The 14,364-nt window shown below is 40.4% G+C and overlaps 1 long non-coding RNA gene across 10 annotated transcripts in view; it reads right to left on the bottom strand.

Annotated features, from left to right (window-relative positions):
- The window catches only part of LOC111171673 (uncharacterized), a 117,664-nt gene that overhangs the window by 38,572 nt on the left and 64,728 nt on the right, over positions 1-14,364 (bottom strand). Inside the window, exon 3 of one of the 10 annotated variants that reach the window (XR_016394084.1) lies at positions 2,003-2,167. The exons of 8 other annotated variants lie outside the window; for them this stretch is intronic. This is a non-coding gene — a long non-coding RNA (uncharacterized LOC111171673). Of the gene's footprint in view, positions 1-2,002; positions 2,168-11,460; positions 12,145-14,364 lie in introns of those variants that run through there. One more of the 10 variants, XR_016394092.1, reaches the window with a different exon arrangement.

Raw genomic sequence — 14,364 nt, 5'->3', positions numbered from 1 at the left:
TTGGTTTTAGCATCTATTGGTGATTCTTGCCCAACTAGAGATTTTCTAATTGCATTATTCCTTCTACATTTATTAGTTGGCATTCTATTGTAAGAGCCTTTCCTTCCTTCCCTTCCTCCTTCCTTCCTTCCTTTTTTATTTCAATATAGACTTATTTTATTAATGGGTTATAATATATTATTGTTATTATTTTATTTTCATGCTCAAAATTTCCCAAAGGTGGCCAGCAAGAGCCCCATTAAGTAGGCTTCTGTGTCCTTGGACATGATCCCCACCATTCCTTGAGAAATTTTCTTTCTGGCACAAGAAAATGCTCTAAGCTCATCTTGAATGTTCTAAGCTTATCTAGCTTTTCTACCTTGGCCCTAGAATCAGCCACTTCACCAAGGATCCTTGGTTTCTTTTGGTGGAGAATAATATTTAAAAACCAAGATCTGGGTGTCTGAGAAGCTTTTTTAAATAAAAAAAATTTGGGCCCTACTTTCAAAGATTGTAATTCACAAGTCCTTGAGTAGGGCCCAGAAATGTAAGTGTGTGTGTGTGTGTGTGTGTGTGTGTAAAGTTTCCGGTAGTTTTGTTGCATAGCAGTGTGTGGGAATTACTGCTCTAATACCTTTAAACCATGATTTAGTTCACACTACATTTTTCAGAGCATATTTTTTATCTAAAAGGACAAATAATTGCTTCATATCTTAATTACTGGATACCAGAAAACTAAGCAAGATAAAACCTACACTATCTGAAAAAAACATGCTAGATGTCAGTGATGAATGTCTGAGATGGAAAATGTGTTCCATAATGTAAAATAATTATTGATTACAAAATCGTCAACTTAGATTCAAGTCTAGATATAATTACAATCTCAATTAAAAACAAAAGTAGACATTTTGCTTTTAAACTGCATTCCTCTGACTATAATCTCTGTCTCATACACACAAAAGAATACATCACTTTGTGGGAAGGGGTGCAGGGAACACAAGAGTTTTCACAATGGAATAGAAAAATCATTTATTTCAATATCCGTTGCCTGACTATCTTCAATAATTGATAACTCAGAGAAGGAACAAAATTACTTCAGTGAAGCCAACTGTACTGTTGAATAGTTATATCACATTTTGGTATTGAACATGAAAAAGCATTTTTCCCATATGAAATTTTGGGTTAATCTTTTTTTATTCCTTAAAAAAATAAGAGCATTCCAAGGAGCTAACATTTCTATATTTGAGAAAGAATTTCTTGTTCTATCTACAGGTGATCAGTATATATATTGAGACTTTGGGTCTGAAACTTTGCCTTTGGAAAAAGGAATACAATATACCTCCTCTTTCAGATAGCAGCACTTTTTTCCCCACTGAAAATCACTGAGGTAAATTAGAAGAAAATCCCCCATTGGAGTAAGAATTATAATTCTTGTTATCAACAAATAATAATAGTTGTCATTTTTGAGTTTGTATCAGGAATTTTGCATACAATCTCTATTTTACAATAAGGAAAATAAGTATAGGTAAATGAAATAACTTGCCCAAGGCCACGTAACTTGGAAATGGCCAAGCCAGAACCCAAGCCCAGTCAGGATAGGCTAGGTTATGTTTAATAACAAACAACCCCCAAATCTCAGCAGCTTATAATAAAAAAGGTGCAGCTCATGCTAAACATGCACCTTGGTTTTTCTGTGGCTCCACTGAGTTTCATCTTCATTCTCTAACCCCGCTGACAGTGAAACCTCTGTTTGGAGTATTGCCAGGAGTTGCAGCAGAGGGAAAGAGAGTATTGTGAACCACACAGTGGCTCTGGACCCTTCCACTTGGCAGAGAAACAGAATGGTTTCAGTGCAGCCAGCTGCAGCACTAAACAGCTATGTCACATTTTGGTTTTGAACATTGATGATTTGTATTTCAATGTCCAGAGCAAGTTATGGCCAAACTTGATGTCAGCGAGGTGGGGGAGTATCATCCTCTCACGGGTCGGGGCAGCAAATCTTTGCGAACTGTAATCAACTTACCATAGACTGGTGTGCAGATGGCATAATTTAACCGTAAGCCAGTGTAGCAGTCCCCTGGTCTCAGCGATTGGTCCATATTGGTCCAATCAGAAGACTGTTGATTGATGGTTTGGAGAAGAGTTGACCTTGCTCTTTCTCTAACATGGGGCTGCTGCAACCTTTTTTCTGTCACAAGGGAAGAAGTGTGACAAAAAGGCTGATATATGCAGCAAGGCAGAGTCAAGAGAAATGGAACCCCAGCACTGAGGACCTCATGAATCTCTGGAACAGCTCACCCTGAGGGTGGTCCAACCTCTGAACTTTCCAATGTTATATCCTAGTAAATTCCCTTAGGTTAAACCAGTTTGAATAAGAACTTCTTTTACTTCTATTTGTAAGTGATAATATTAAAATCCAAGACCTATCAAAGTCCTAATCTTTGTCTTGGAAGAAGTATGTATGTGTATGTGTATAATATAATTTTGTGTAAAAACAATGTATCAACACTATGAAATTTTTGAACACAAGGAAATTATCCATAATCATACTAACCTAGAACGTGAACTATTAATCAGGTTTGTATGTGTTCTTTCAGTCCCTGTTCCTCCCATGTGCATTTATTTTTATATAAATTGTATTAAAGCATATAAATCATTTTGTATCCTTACCTTTTCGGTTAAATGTACATTTGAATTCTTTTCCCACATTGCTACATATTATTATAAAGATCATTGAAACAGCTGCAAAATACCCCAGCAATTGGCTATCATACAGTATAAATGAAAATGTCCCTAATCTTGGATATTTAGGTTGCTTCCAGTCTTTTACTTTACAGATAGCAGTGCCACACATACAGAAATATATGTGCGTGGAGAAAAATGGGAAGGGCATACACAAAGCATTCTGGCAGTGGATGCTTTTGTATAGACCTCTGGGCCCTCTGGGCCATCAGGTGATGAAACTCACAGAATTGGCAGGGGGTGGGCTCTGCCTACTGCATGTAACTGTTGTAGGTACCCATGTATGCAGATCTGGTGTTACTGTGGTAAGAAAAAAAAAATGGCATAAACATCTTGAAATTTTTGCTAGAATGAAGAAGTCTGACTTGGAATAGTTGGTTAAAATTCAGAAGATAATAACTTGTAGGTGGAAGCTAGTAGGCTGGGGAGACTTGCAAACGTATTAGTAATAACAAGTTAGAAGTGAGTGCTACTGAGATATATCAATAAATATTATAGGCAAAACCAACTTTTTTGTACTGAGGTCCTCAACTGGCCTGAACTACTCATGTAAATATGTCTGGCCAGTGTCCTCTGGAGAGGTTATACTGAACGGGGGCAGTTCCTTAGTGTCCCTAATAGTCTGTGTACTGCCCTGAATACGTCAGGTGGCTCTGTTGGCCTGGCCTGCTCACTGGCCTCTGAGGACTCATCTCTGGTCCAGCATCCCCCAGAAACTCCACAGCTCGAGTGCTTTCCAGTGAACTTGCAATGATATTTCTCTTGCTTGCTTGAGATTCATTTATATTTATATCTATCTGTTATAAATAATTAAAAAGGGCAATGTAGTTATTCAAGAGTAGTGTCCAGGCAGTTCTCCAAATCTGTTTGTCTTTCTCAGTCTCATTTAAAAACTGGAAGACTGGTGGACCCTTGATTAGATGTTGAACGTTTTGGCTCTGCTTATCTTGGTCTGGAGGTACGGGGCCACAGCTGTAGATCTTGACACCTGTTTCTCAGTCCAGGTTCCAAACACGATTTCTTGACAACTATATTAGCAAAAGTATTTAACCTGTGCCCACAGGGCCATTAAAAACAGAGCTGGATAGTTTGTTTAGTGGATATGATTTCCTAAATTAGGGAATCCTTCTTTGGCAGAGTGTGGGCTGGCTCAGGAAAAAGCAACGTTATGTAGTGGAGCCATAAACATGTATATTAGTAACTTCTGAGCAGAGAACAAAAGCAGGGCCTAGATCTTTGAAAGAAACCTAGTAAGAAAGAATCTCCAAACAGTGAAGTTGGTCAAGCAGAGGCTCACAGGGAGAGGCTATGGCATCTCCTCCAAGATGATATGAGTGTAGGTTGACCTAAAAGTGAGGGAACCTGTAGTTCCCAGGAAGTGGGGGAAAAGATGAGGACCACCAATAAAAATAAGGCCCTTTTCCTTCTGACAGTCAGACAAAATGCAATCTCTACCCACAGCCCTTACGTAATCACTGAGTGAATGAGCAACTGGTGTGATCACTGTGGCTGAAATGACTAATTACTTAACATGTATCTTTGGCTACATTCTTTTCAAAGAATACAGAGAAATAACAATGTATCTTTTATTACGAATCTTTTTTAACATTTTCATTTTCAACCAGTGGCTTTTGTACTATTTTAGACAATGCCTTAGAGTCTTTTTTTTTTTTTTTGGCTGTGCTGGGTCTTAGTTGTGGCCTATGGGCTTCTTAGTTGCAGCTTGTGGACTCTTAGCTGTGGCATGCATGCAGGATCTAGTTCCCCAACCAGGGATCGAACCTGGACCCCCTGCATTGGGAGCCTGGAGTCTTACCCACTGGACCGCCAGGGAAGTCCCAGAGTCTTTTTTTTTTTTTTTAATAGAACTATTCTTCCAAAACACTCCAGTATGATGCCAAGAACATTTATCCCCCCACAATTCAAATTTGGGGTTATGCTAAAGCCTATTATAGGCTTTCATTCTGATACTTGATCCTGAATACCTAATGTAGACCAACATATCTTTATTCTTTTCCAGCAACTGCCAAACCTTCACAGCAGCACCACATAAGCGACTTGTTTGTAAAGGTTTTGCTCCCAGCCTCTCTCAGGCCCTCAGAATGTAAGCTCCCTGAGGGCAGGCCACACCTGTAGCATTCACTGGCTTCTCCTCCGGCTTAATAAGCACCGTGCTGGCTCAATGGATAATAAGTGCTAATGGATTTCCTGTATCCTATAGCTATATTTACTGAGAAAAAGGTTAAGTGGAAGTAGAATAATAAATAAATGTTATCAGATGAGAGAACTTGAATGAAGTTCCCATTTAGTGAAATATGTGCTTAGCACACCAAGATGTGTGGCTGTTTAAAAAAGAGAGAGAAGAAGCAGAAAAGTCTGCAGCATGTTTTCTCTTTTCAGAGTTCCCCAACCACAGTATATTATTTTGGATTTTCTTAAGGGTTTTTCTTGCACTCTCTAATCACCCTTTGAGAGCCATCACTAAAGGATGAAGCTGGGGGCTTCCCTGGTGGCGCAGTGGTTGAGAGTCCGCCTGCCGATGCAGGGAATAAGGGTTTGTGTCCCGGTCCGGGAAGATCCCACGTGCCGCGGAGCGGCTGGGCCCGTGAGCCATGGCCGCTGAGCCTGCGCGTCCAGAGCCTGTGCTCCGCAATGGGAGAGGCCACAACAGTGAGAGGCCCGCGTATCAAAAAAAAAAAGGATGAAGCTGGCACTTCTGCTTTCTGAAATAGCCCTGGTACTTCATGGAGATGAAATTCTCTGGCTTTCAGTTCCTATTTGTTAACAGCCCCATGCACATCAAGCCTGACAGGCCATTTATAGCTTTTGGCGGTAGAGTGAGGTCTGTGCACAAGAATGGCTGATGAGAGAAACTCCACAGAGGGATTCAGGAGAGAAAGCAGCCTGGATTGTCTGGGAAAGGGCAGCTAAGGGAGCTGGTGCCCCGGGATGCTTGCTAACGAGGATGACAACTCAAAGAGAGCTATTACCAACCCACAGAGGGCCCACTGGCACATCCTCCTCCCGCATTCCTAGGTCCTCAACCCCATTGCCTGCCCAACAAGTATTCTGTAAAGACAAAGGGCAGACTTGAGAATCATCAAGAATAACTTGGTTTGTGGAGAAAAGCAGTCATCACATAGCAATTACTCAGGGAGCAAAGAGTCTGAGTTTTATTTCTGAATGAAAATTTACTAAGGTGGAAATATACTGGAACCACATGGAAGGCTTTTAAAATAACAGGCACATACACCTGTATATGTTAATCACTAGGGAATTTCCTTTTTGAAAAACTGTAAGTGATGGAATGTTTTCAACCCTACCATGTAGCTCTAGTTACGATTAGTGAAACAGTGCTCATATAAGTACTGTAAGACTTAGTAATGCCTTGCAGAATCTGATTCATTAGGGAGAAGTACTCTGTGCTATTTTAAGCACTTGAGTACATGCTCTCTGAGCAAGTCTACTGTCAGAGCAACTGATTTACCACAGAAAAGCAAGGAATTGCCTTAAGAAGAGCTTTTCCTTCCCCTTCATTTGGGAAGCTTTCCTTGGCTCTTAGAATTAAGTTGCATGATAATTCTGTGACAGTTAAAAAATTTCTGAAGTGCCAGATTTAATGGTCATTTAGATGTTATGGTTTAGCACCAAAGGTTTGGAGAGCATGCCAGTATGCCAGAAAAATAATGTGACAGATGAATGGGAAGATGAGCCCTGTGAGTTTGCATAAATATATCCAGAAAAAATTCAGATTGAACAAACCCAGATCAGTCAGAAATTTAAGGCTCATCAGGGTCTCCTTAATTTTAATCACATCATGGTTAATCTGATCCCACACGGAGTTATAAACTGCTTTACACATTCCAAAACAGTCAATCAAACAACCAAGCAGTGGCCTGATAAAGCAATTTCCCATATTTAGACACTGCCTAAGGAGGAAAAAAAAGAAGTCCACTGGAGCAAATGTTTTAGTAGCTCACAATCAATGAACAAGGAAGCTATCAGCAAGGGGATAGGGGGTGGGGGACGACTGTAATGACTTCCATATAAAAATTAAGTTTAAAAAGAGCTAAAATTTTAAAAAGTTTAAAATTCACTGTGACACTTGAATTTTCTAAAGTCACAAAGTGTTTGTATAACACGGCCATAGATATTCACCAAGTGGAAGTATTAGATGTCAGAAAACACCTGACACTTAACTCTTTAAAAAAGGATTGGGGTGGGGGAGTAAAAGAAAGGATACACATCTGAAATCACTTATCTGAGACGCTTGGGGTCCAGAAATGTTTGTAATTTAGGACTTTTTTGGACCTTGGATAGGTAAAAAAGTAAGTATACCATATCACTGGTAAAACCCTGAGTGTGGTCTGGGCGGCACCCTGTAATAAAACAAATTGACATTTCAGCAGTGAAATGTGTAAACATTCACTCTGATTGCGATCAATGAAGGTTACAAATAGCCTCAAGTCAGTTCAGGGCCGGTTTTGTTGCCAAATGAGTTCAGGTCTGCTCAGGCTTTAAGGCCAAGCGAGTTATGAAAAGTCTTTCATTTTTCAACCTCTTTGGACTTCAAAATTGGTGGATAAGCGATGATGAACCTAGACTACTTTATGCAATAATTAACATACTTCTCTCTCTCTACACTGAATAAAGCTGAAAGAATGCACTGTTCAAAAAAGAAAATAGGTGAATTTAGGAGTGGTGGAGCTACAAGTTAGTAAAGGAAAATAGTAATATTTGGGAACACCTGCCTTCCAGCAGAATATCCTGTTTATATTTCTGATAAAAACAGGAAGCTGAGTAGATGGAAGAACTGTTCTGAGATGTGTTACAAGGATTCTAGTGTTATGTTGGTACAAATGTGGGCAATTAGGACATACCTTCACACAATAGTGAGGCAAGAAAGTGAAATAGGAATAATGGGATATCTAGTAATAATAGGTATGATTCTATGACAGACATTTGTGGAAAGGCAAAGGGATTTGGCATCAATTAGCAGACTTACTGAGTTCAAACTTGACACCATGACTGGCTTAACTTATCTAAGCCTCAGTTTCCCCATCTGTGAAATGGGGAGAGTAATATCATAGGGTTGTCAGGAGACACCAATAAAATAAAACCTGTAAAACACTTAGCATAATGCCAGGTATATGGATAGTGGTAAAATAAAATAAAATAAAATAAAAAGTTAAAAGTTAACTGTTGTTACTAAAGGTAAAGATACAAACATCTCACCCAGCGTGTTTAGTTAACATCAGTGGTGTCACAAGATTACATACAAATACACAATTTTCTCTACTTGCAATATGCCTCTGACGGGGCACTGTTATAAAGAAAAACACATTTGAGAGATGTCTCTTGCATAGGAATCCTGCTTCAGTTATACCTTAACATAAGCAAGGGGCTTTTTTGTTAAAATAACTTACTTCCCCACTGCCCTGAACTTTCCACTTTGTTTTGTGTGATAGTGGCTTTTAAATCAACCAACATTCTAGACCCTAGAATTCTGTCACATCTGGATTCAAAACACTGTCTTTGGGCTTCCCTGGTGGCGCAGTGGTTAAGAGTCCGCCTGCCGATGCGAAGATCCCACATGCCGCGGAGCGGCTGGGACCGTGAGCCATGGACGCTGAGCCTGTCCGGAGCCTGGGCTCCGCAACCGGAGAAGCCACAACAGTGAGAGGCCCACGTACCGCAAAAAAAAAAACCAAACAAACACTGTCTTCTGTAGTTTTCTGAATTAGTCTTATTTCTTGGTTGTCATATCTCACAACTTTCTTAGGTATTGAATTTGGGGCTTTCTCTTCTTTTTCACCATAAAGCTACATATCTGAAACATAGCCAGAACTTTCCTTTTCTTCCCCTAATTTTCACTGCAAAATGTATTCACATACTTTGCTGATTTTTAAAAAAATCCAAAGCCAAATAACATAGGGGTGTGTGTGTATGAAGAAAACAAGTAAAAAGGGAAAATTTATCTTGAACTTTCATAATTTCATCACCTGCAACCCACTTTACAGAGATAATTGATGTTAACCATTAGGCCTATATTCTTCCAAACAACTTTCAAAGTACATGCAGACATTTATATCCTGCATATTAGGGAGGAATTTGTTGTGGTTGATTTAGCAAAAACAAAATCATTCTATACCTACTACTCTGCAGCTTGCTTTTTTCCTGCTTAACCATGTACCACGGACATCTTCTCATATTGTTATTGTTCCCATTCTTTTGTAATTAGTTGTATTCCTTAAGCATAACTTGTATAGTTATTAACTTATTCCTTTATTCACCAAAGTAATACTTATTGATCATCAAAATGAGGAAAACATGTGCTAGTTGCTGTAGAAAAGTGCAACTTTGTAAAAGACATAGTTTTTACCCTCTGGATGTTTAGTATAATCTGGGAAGAGAAATAAAACAGGAACATATACAACTACAATGTTAAGTAGTACAACATCTAAGTAAACTTAGATTTTAGTACCACTGTAGGTCAGAAGAAAGTTAATTCTTATGAAGGATGATCAGGAAGGTCTTTTAAAGAAGATTTTTGATTTATATTGGGTCTGGAAAAACTGATTGGATTTCCACTGGTGTAAAAGAGGGGAAAAAAAAATACTTTTAGCCAAATCTCTGAGAGAAGAAAACAGAGGATATGTTTAAAGGAGGGCCATCATCCAAATGCACTGATGTACTTCTTGATTTCAGAGATATTAAAAAGTGGGCAGAAATGTACAACTTAAATTTTAAAAATACAGTATTTGGTCAATTTGACTGGAACGGAAGATTTCCAGAAGGTAGAATTGATTAAAAAAAAAAATTCTAGAAAAGTAAGTAGAAGCCAGATCATGGAGAGTCTTGAATGCCAGGGGACATCTGAAATCTGCCTGTTTTGACTCTAGCATAGAATTCTCTTCCAGATCTTTCTTTTCTTCTTATCATAAGCCGTTAGAATTTAAGAAGAGACCAGATAAACTAGTCTTGAATCATGAAAGTCTATATTCTAGAGTCCTTATTCAAGTGATGTCTTTAAACCTGTTGGTCCATTTTGACAGGCTCTCCCATTACAGACTGTTTTTTCTTTCCAAAAAGAGAGAAACATTTCATATTTAGTTTACTCATATGCCCAGTACCGTGCTAGGCACCAAGATGTCAGTGGTGAACAAGACAGTCTGATCCTCATGCGCTCGTGGCCTAGTTACTAGAATTTCTAGTGCCTTCTCCCCACTTCCTGGACATCATCAGTGTCAAATTTTGCTGGCCTATCGACCATCAAAAATATCCATTACCTTGACAGCACATTCTGCTGTCTTGGCATTGTTTCTCATTTGTGGTTATGATTTCCTGTTTGCCTTGCTGAGCTCTGATTTCTTGAAATCCCCGTGCCCTTTCTTAACACCTAGGTGATTTTCCTACTGAGCGTTACTTAAAGCCAAGTTATTTACAAATGAACTTTTTTTTTTTTTACAGCATTTCCATAATTATTTCATCAAAGAAAAAATATATTGGTTTTTGGATTCCCTCGATACTGATGAGGTCAACTATAATGAAGATGATGATGAAGCATAGGTGGACTTAGAAATATGCCAAATATCTCCTACAGAAAATGCTTATAACAATAAACACAAATGGAGAAAACCTCCATTTGGGTTTTAGAATTAGGCATGAAGCTCAGTATACACATTTAGAATTTTTCATTTTCTTGAGGAGTTGACCCCTTTACTACTATGAAGTGTTCCTCTTTATCTCTGATAATATCCCTTCTTCTGGAATCTACCTTGTCTGATGTTAATATAGCTATTCTAGTAGCCTTCAAGATGGTTCCCCATGATCCCCACCTCATGGTAAACACACCTTTGTGTAGTCCTTCCTCATATGATACCAAAATTGGTCTGTGCAATTAATGAACCTGGTAAAAGTGAAGTTATTTTACTTCTGAGATTAGATGATAACAGACTGTGGCTTATGTCATAGACCCTGTCTCTTTCTGGGATCACTTTCTCTGGGAGAAGTCAGGTCATGAGCAGCCCTATGGAGAATCCAAGTGGCAAGGAGCTGAAGACTCCTGCCAACCACCAGGTAAGTGGGCCTGGATGCAGATCCTCTAGACCCAGCCAAGACTGGCACCTAGACTGTGAGAGACCCTGAACAAGAACACCAAGCTAAGCCACCCCAGAATCCCAATGCACAGAAGCGATGAGATAGTAAATGTTTGTTGTTTTAAATTGCTAAATTTGAGGTGATTTGTTATACAGCAATGAATAACCTCTACATCTTCTAGCTTTTTTTTTTTTTTTTTTTTGTTTGCGGTACGCGGGCCTCTCACTGTTGTGGCCTCTCCCGTTGCGGGGCACAGGCTCTGGACGCGCAGGCTCAGCGGCCATGGCTCATGGGCCCAGCCGCTCCGCGGCATGTGGGATCTTCCCGGACTGGGGCACGAACCCGTGTCCCCTGCATCGGCAGGCGGACTCTCAACCACTGCGCCACCAGGGAAGCCCCTAGCTTTCTTTTGACTAATATTTTCATGGTGTTTTTAAGGGTCCCAAGACACCCCAATTTCGGTGATTGGCCAGAAGGACTCACAAGACTCAAGAGAAGGTTATACACACAGCTAAAATTTATTATGGCAGAAAATACAGAGTAAAGCAGCAGGAAAGATATTTTCATTGGGTAGAGTCCAGAGAGGTCCAGTACAGGCTTCAGAGTCCTTCATCAGAGGCCACCATCAGGGAACTGTAGGAACATGTGTGAAATGTCCCTACCCAGTGAGTCCTGTTGGAGCCCTAGGGTCCAAGGCTTTTTTGGTGTGCTGGTCACATAAGCATATCTTGCTATGCAACCAGCCATGGCAACTAAAACTTGGAACCCCAACAATGAAACCGGGTGCACCTTGTTCATCTTGATATTTGTGCCGAGAAACTTGACAAGGTGATATAGCACAGCCCATTGCTCTAGGTGTACATAACCAAATCAACAATCCCTGACATCCAAGGGACATATTCCCAGTGGATGGCCAAGGATCATTCACGGTTCCACGTTCTCTTGGAGATACGCAAGGAATAAGCAACCAGACCTGCTCTGTCAACACTTTGCTCACAAAAGGTGGCCAACAGTTAGCATCAACTGCCAAATATGTAGCTGAACAAGACTTCAGAAAATTCTAGCCCCCAGACTTCAGATCTTCCAGCTTAGGTCCCAAACATTGTGAAGCAGAAACAAGCATTCCCTATTGTGCTCTGTCAGAATTCCTGATTCAGAGAAATGATAAGAAAGAATAAATGGGACTTCCCTGGTGGCACAGTGGTTGAGAGTCCGCCTGCCAATGCAGGGGACACGGGTTCTTGCTCCGGTCCGGGGAGATCCCGCATGCTGCAGAGCGGCTGGTCCCGTGAGCCATGGCCGCTGAGCCTGCGCGTCCGGAGCCTGTGCTCCACAACGGGAGAGGCCACAACAGTGAGAGGCCCGCGTACCGCAAAAAAAAGAAAAAAAAAAAAAAGAAAGAATAAATGATCATTGTTTGAAGCCACCAAGTTTGGGGGTAGTTTGTTATACAGCAATAGACAAATCATACAGGGTAATATTTTCCTAGTTCTTACAACCCAGGAATTTTTATTGGATGAATTTTATGTTTTGGGGCACTGAATTTTGTTGTATTTCATTAAATAGTGTTAGATTTTGTTCACTGTTAGCTATATTACTAGGAATTTGTAGAATCCTTTTAAGGATTGCTTTTAAATTTGCTAGGGTGGGTCCAGAGAAGCCTTTAGCTGGGGACTAATTTGTCTCCACTACTAAGCTGACTGTATCAGGGACTGACAAACTTTTTTGGTAAGGGGCACACATAGTAAGTATTGTAGGCTCTGCAGGCCATATATAGTCTCTGTTGCATATTTTTCTTCATGTGTTTTTATAATCCTTTAAAAATATAAAATCATTCTTAGTTTACAAGCTGTTCAAAAACCAATCTGTGGGCTGGATTTGGCCTGTGGGCTGTAGTTTGCCAACCCTGCCCTATCTGATGTCCTTTGCATGAAGAGGTCTTTCCACTCTGGCTGAAAGGAACATGAACTATTCCCATCCGGGCATGAGTTCCAGAAACTTTATTCTCAGGATTCTTTCCCCAGCCCTGGGTGGTTTCCTCTCATGCATATGTAGATTAGCACTCAGCCAAAGACTTGAAGGGACTTGAATTTCTCCAAATTCCTGCAGCTCCCTCCTCTCTGGCACTCTTCTACAAATCCTAGCTATCATGGCCTCTCTGAACTCTAGTCTCTCTCTCTGCCACTCAGCTAGACTGCAGGCTCTGTGTGGGTTCCCCCTTCCTGTGTCACAGCCTGGTAACAGCATCTAGGAAATATGCTGGTTCAATCGCAGGAGTCACCTTCTTTGTTTCCCTCCTTTCAGGGATCACTGGTCCTGTGCTGTTTGTTTTTCAATGCTTTCAAAACCATTGTTTCATATGTTTTGTTTGTGTTCTAGTTATTTCAGGTGGGAGGTTAAATTTAACCCCTCTATTCCATCTTGGAAAGAATATTTATTCTTGAATTAAGTTATTATCAGTGGTCATGTTTTTATTTGCTTACATATACTCCCATGTGTTGGCTTCTACTTATATTGAACATAAATTTCTGACAGAAACTATTTAGTTCTATTTAATGTCTTCATTGTTAAACACAGCACCACATCCTCACAAATGTAGATCATCATCGGTGCCATTATGGTACGTCAGTGACCACAGACTTAACAAGGTTTCTAGTTGAGACAAATCTTAAATGATGTAGCTGATCTCAGTCCATCTCTAACCCTTTGCAGAATTTTCCTCTTTAACTTCCTTGGTAGTAAACATGTACTTTTGAGGAACATATTCTACTTTTTTTTTTTTTTTTTTGGCTGTACACGGGCCTCTCAATGTTGTGGCCTCTCCCGTTGCGGAGCACAGGCTCCGGACGCGCAGGCTCAGCGGCCACGGCTCACGGGCCCAGCCACTCCGCGGCATGTGGGATCTTCCTGGACAGGGGCACGAACCCATGTCCCCTGCATCGGCAGGCGGACTCTCAACCACTGCGCCACCAGGGAAGCCCATATTCTACTTTTTAAGATAGCCTGTTTCATTCTTAGACATCGAATAATTATTGTCAGAAAATGTCCATTATAACGAGCTAAAATGTAATTCCTTATAATGTTGACTTTTTTAGTTCTTATTAAGTTTGTGTTTAACCTAAATCCAGAGGATCTTTTCTTACCAACTCCTTTTAACCCTTGTTGTGCATTCTTGATTCGGTCTACAAATTGGTACTGTGCTAGGCTCTGTGCTGAGCCTGGGGTTGCAGGGGTGAGAAAAAGAAGGTCATGTCCAGGGCTCAGGCATCGTTCAGTTTGGTGGGGGAGTTAGAGAGTAATCAAAAGAATAAACACGTAAACATGAGTGAAATTACAGTGTCATATGTGCCAGGAAGAAGCATGGTGTGATGATGCTACATAGAGGAGGATTTGACCTGATCAGGGAAGTTAGGGAGGACATTCTGGGGGACATGTGAGTTGAGATCTGAAAGCAAAGTAGGAGATAATCAGACAAAAGGGGTAAGAGTTTCCAGGAAGAGGGAACAACCTGGCCAAAGGTGCTGGGGCAAAAAAAGAGCAAGT

This window comes from Delphinapterus leucas, chromosome 8 (assembly GCF_059928025.1).
Source record: "Delphinapterus leucas isolate spDelLeu-1000000601 "Yukka" chromosome 8, BTC_Dleu_Yukka2, whole genome shotgun sequence".
In the NCBI taxonomy this organism is placed as follows: Eukaryota; Metazoa; Chordata; class Mammalia; order Artiodactyla; family Monodontidae; genus Delphinapterus; species Delphinapterus leucas.
Note: the sequence above shows the minus strand (reverse complement) of the source record. Positions and strands in the feature narration are given on the sequence as shown.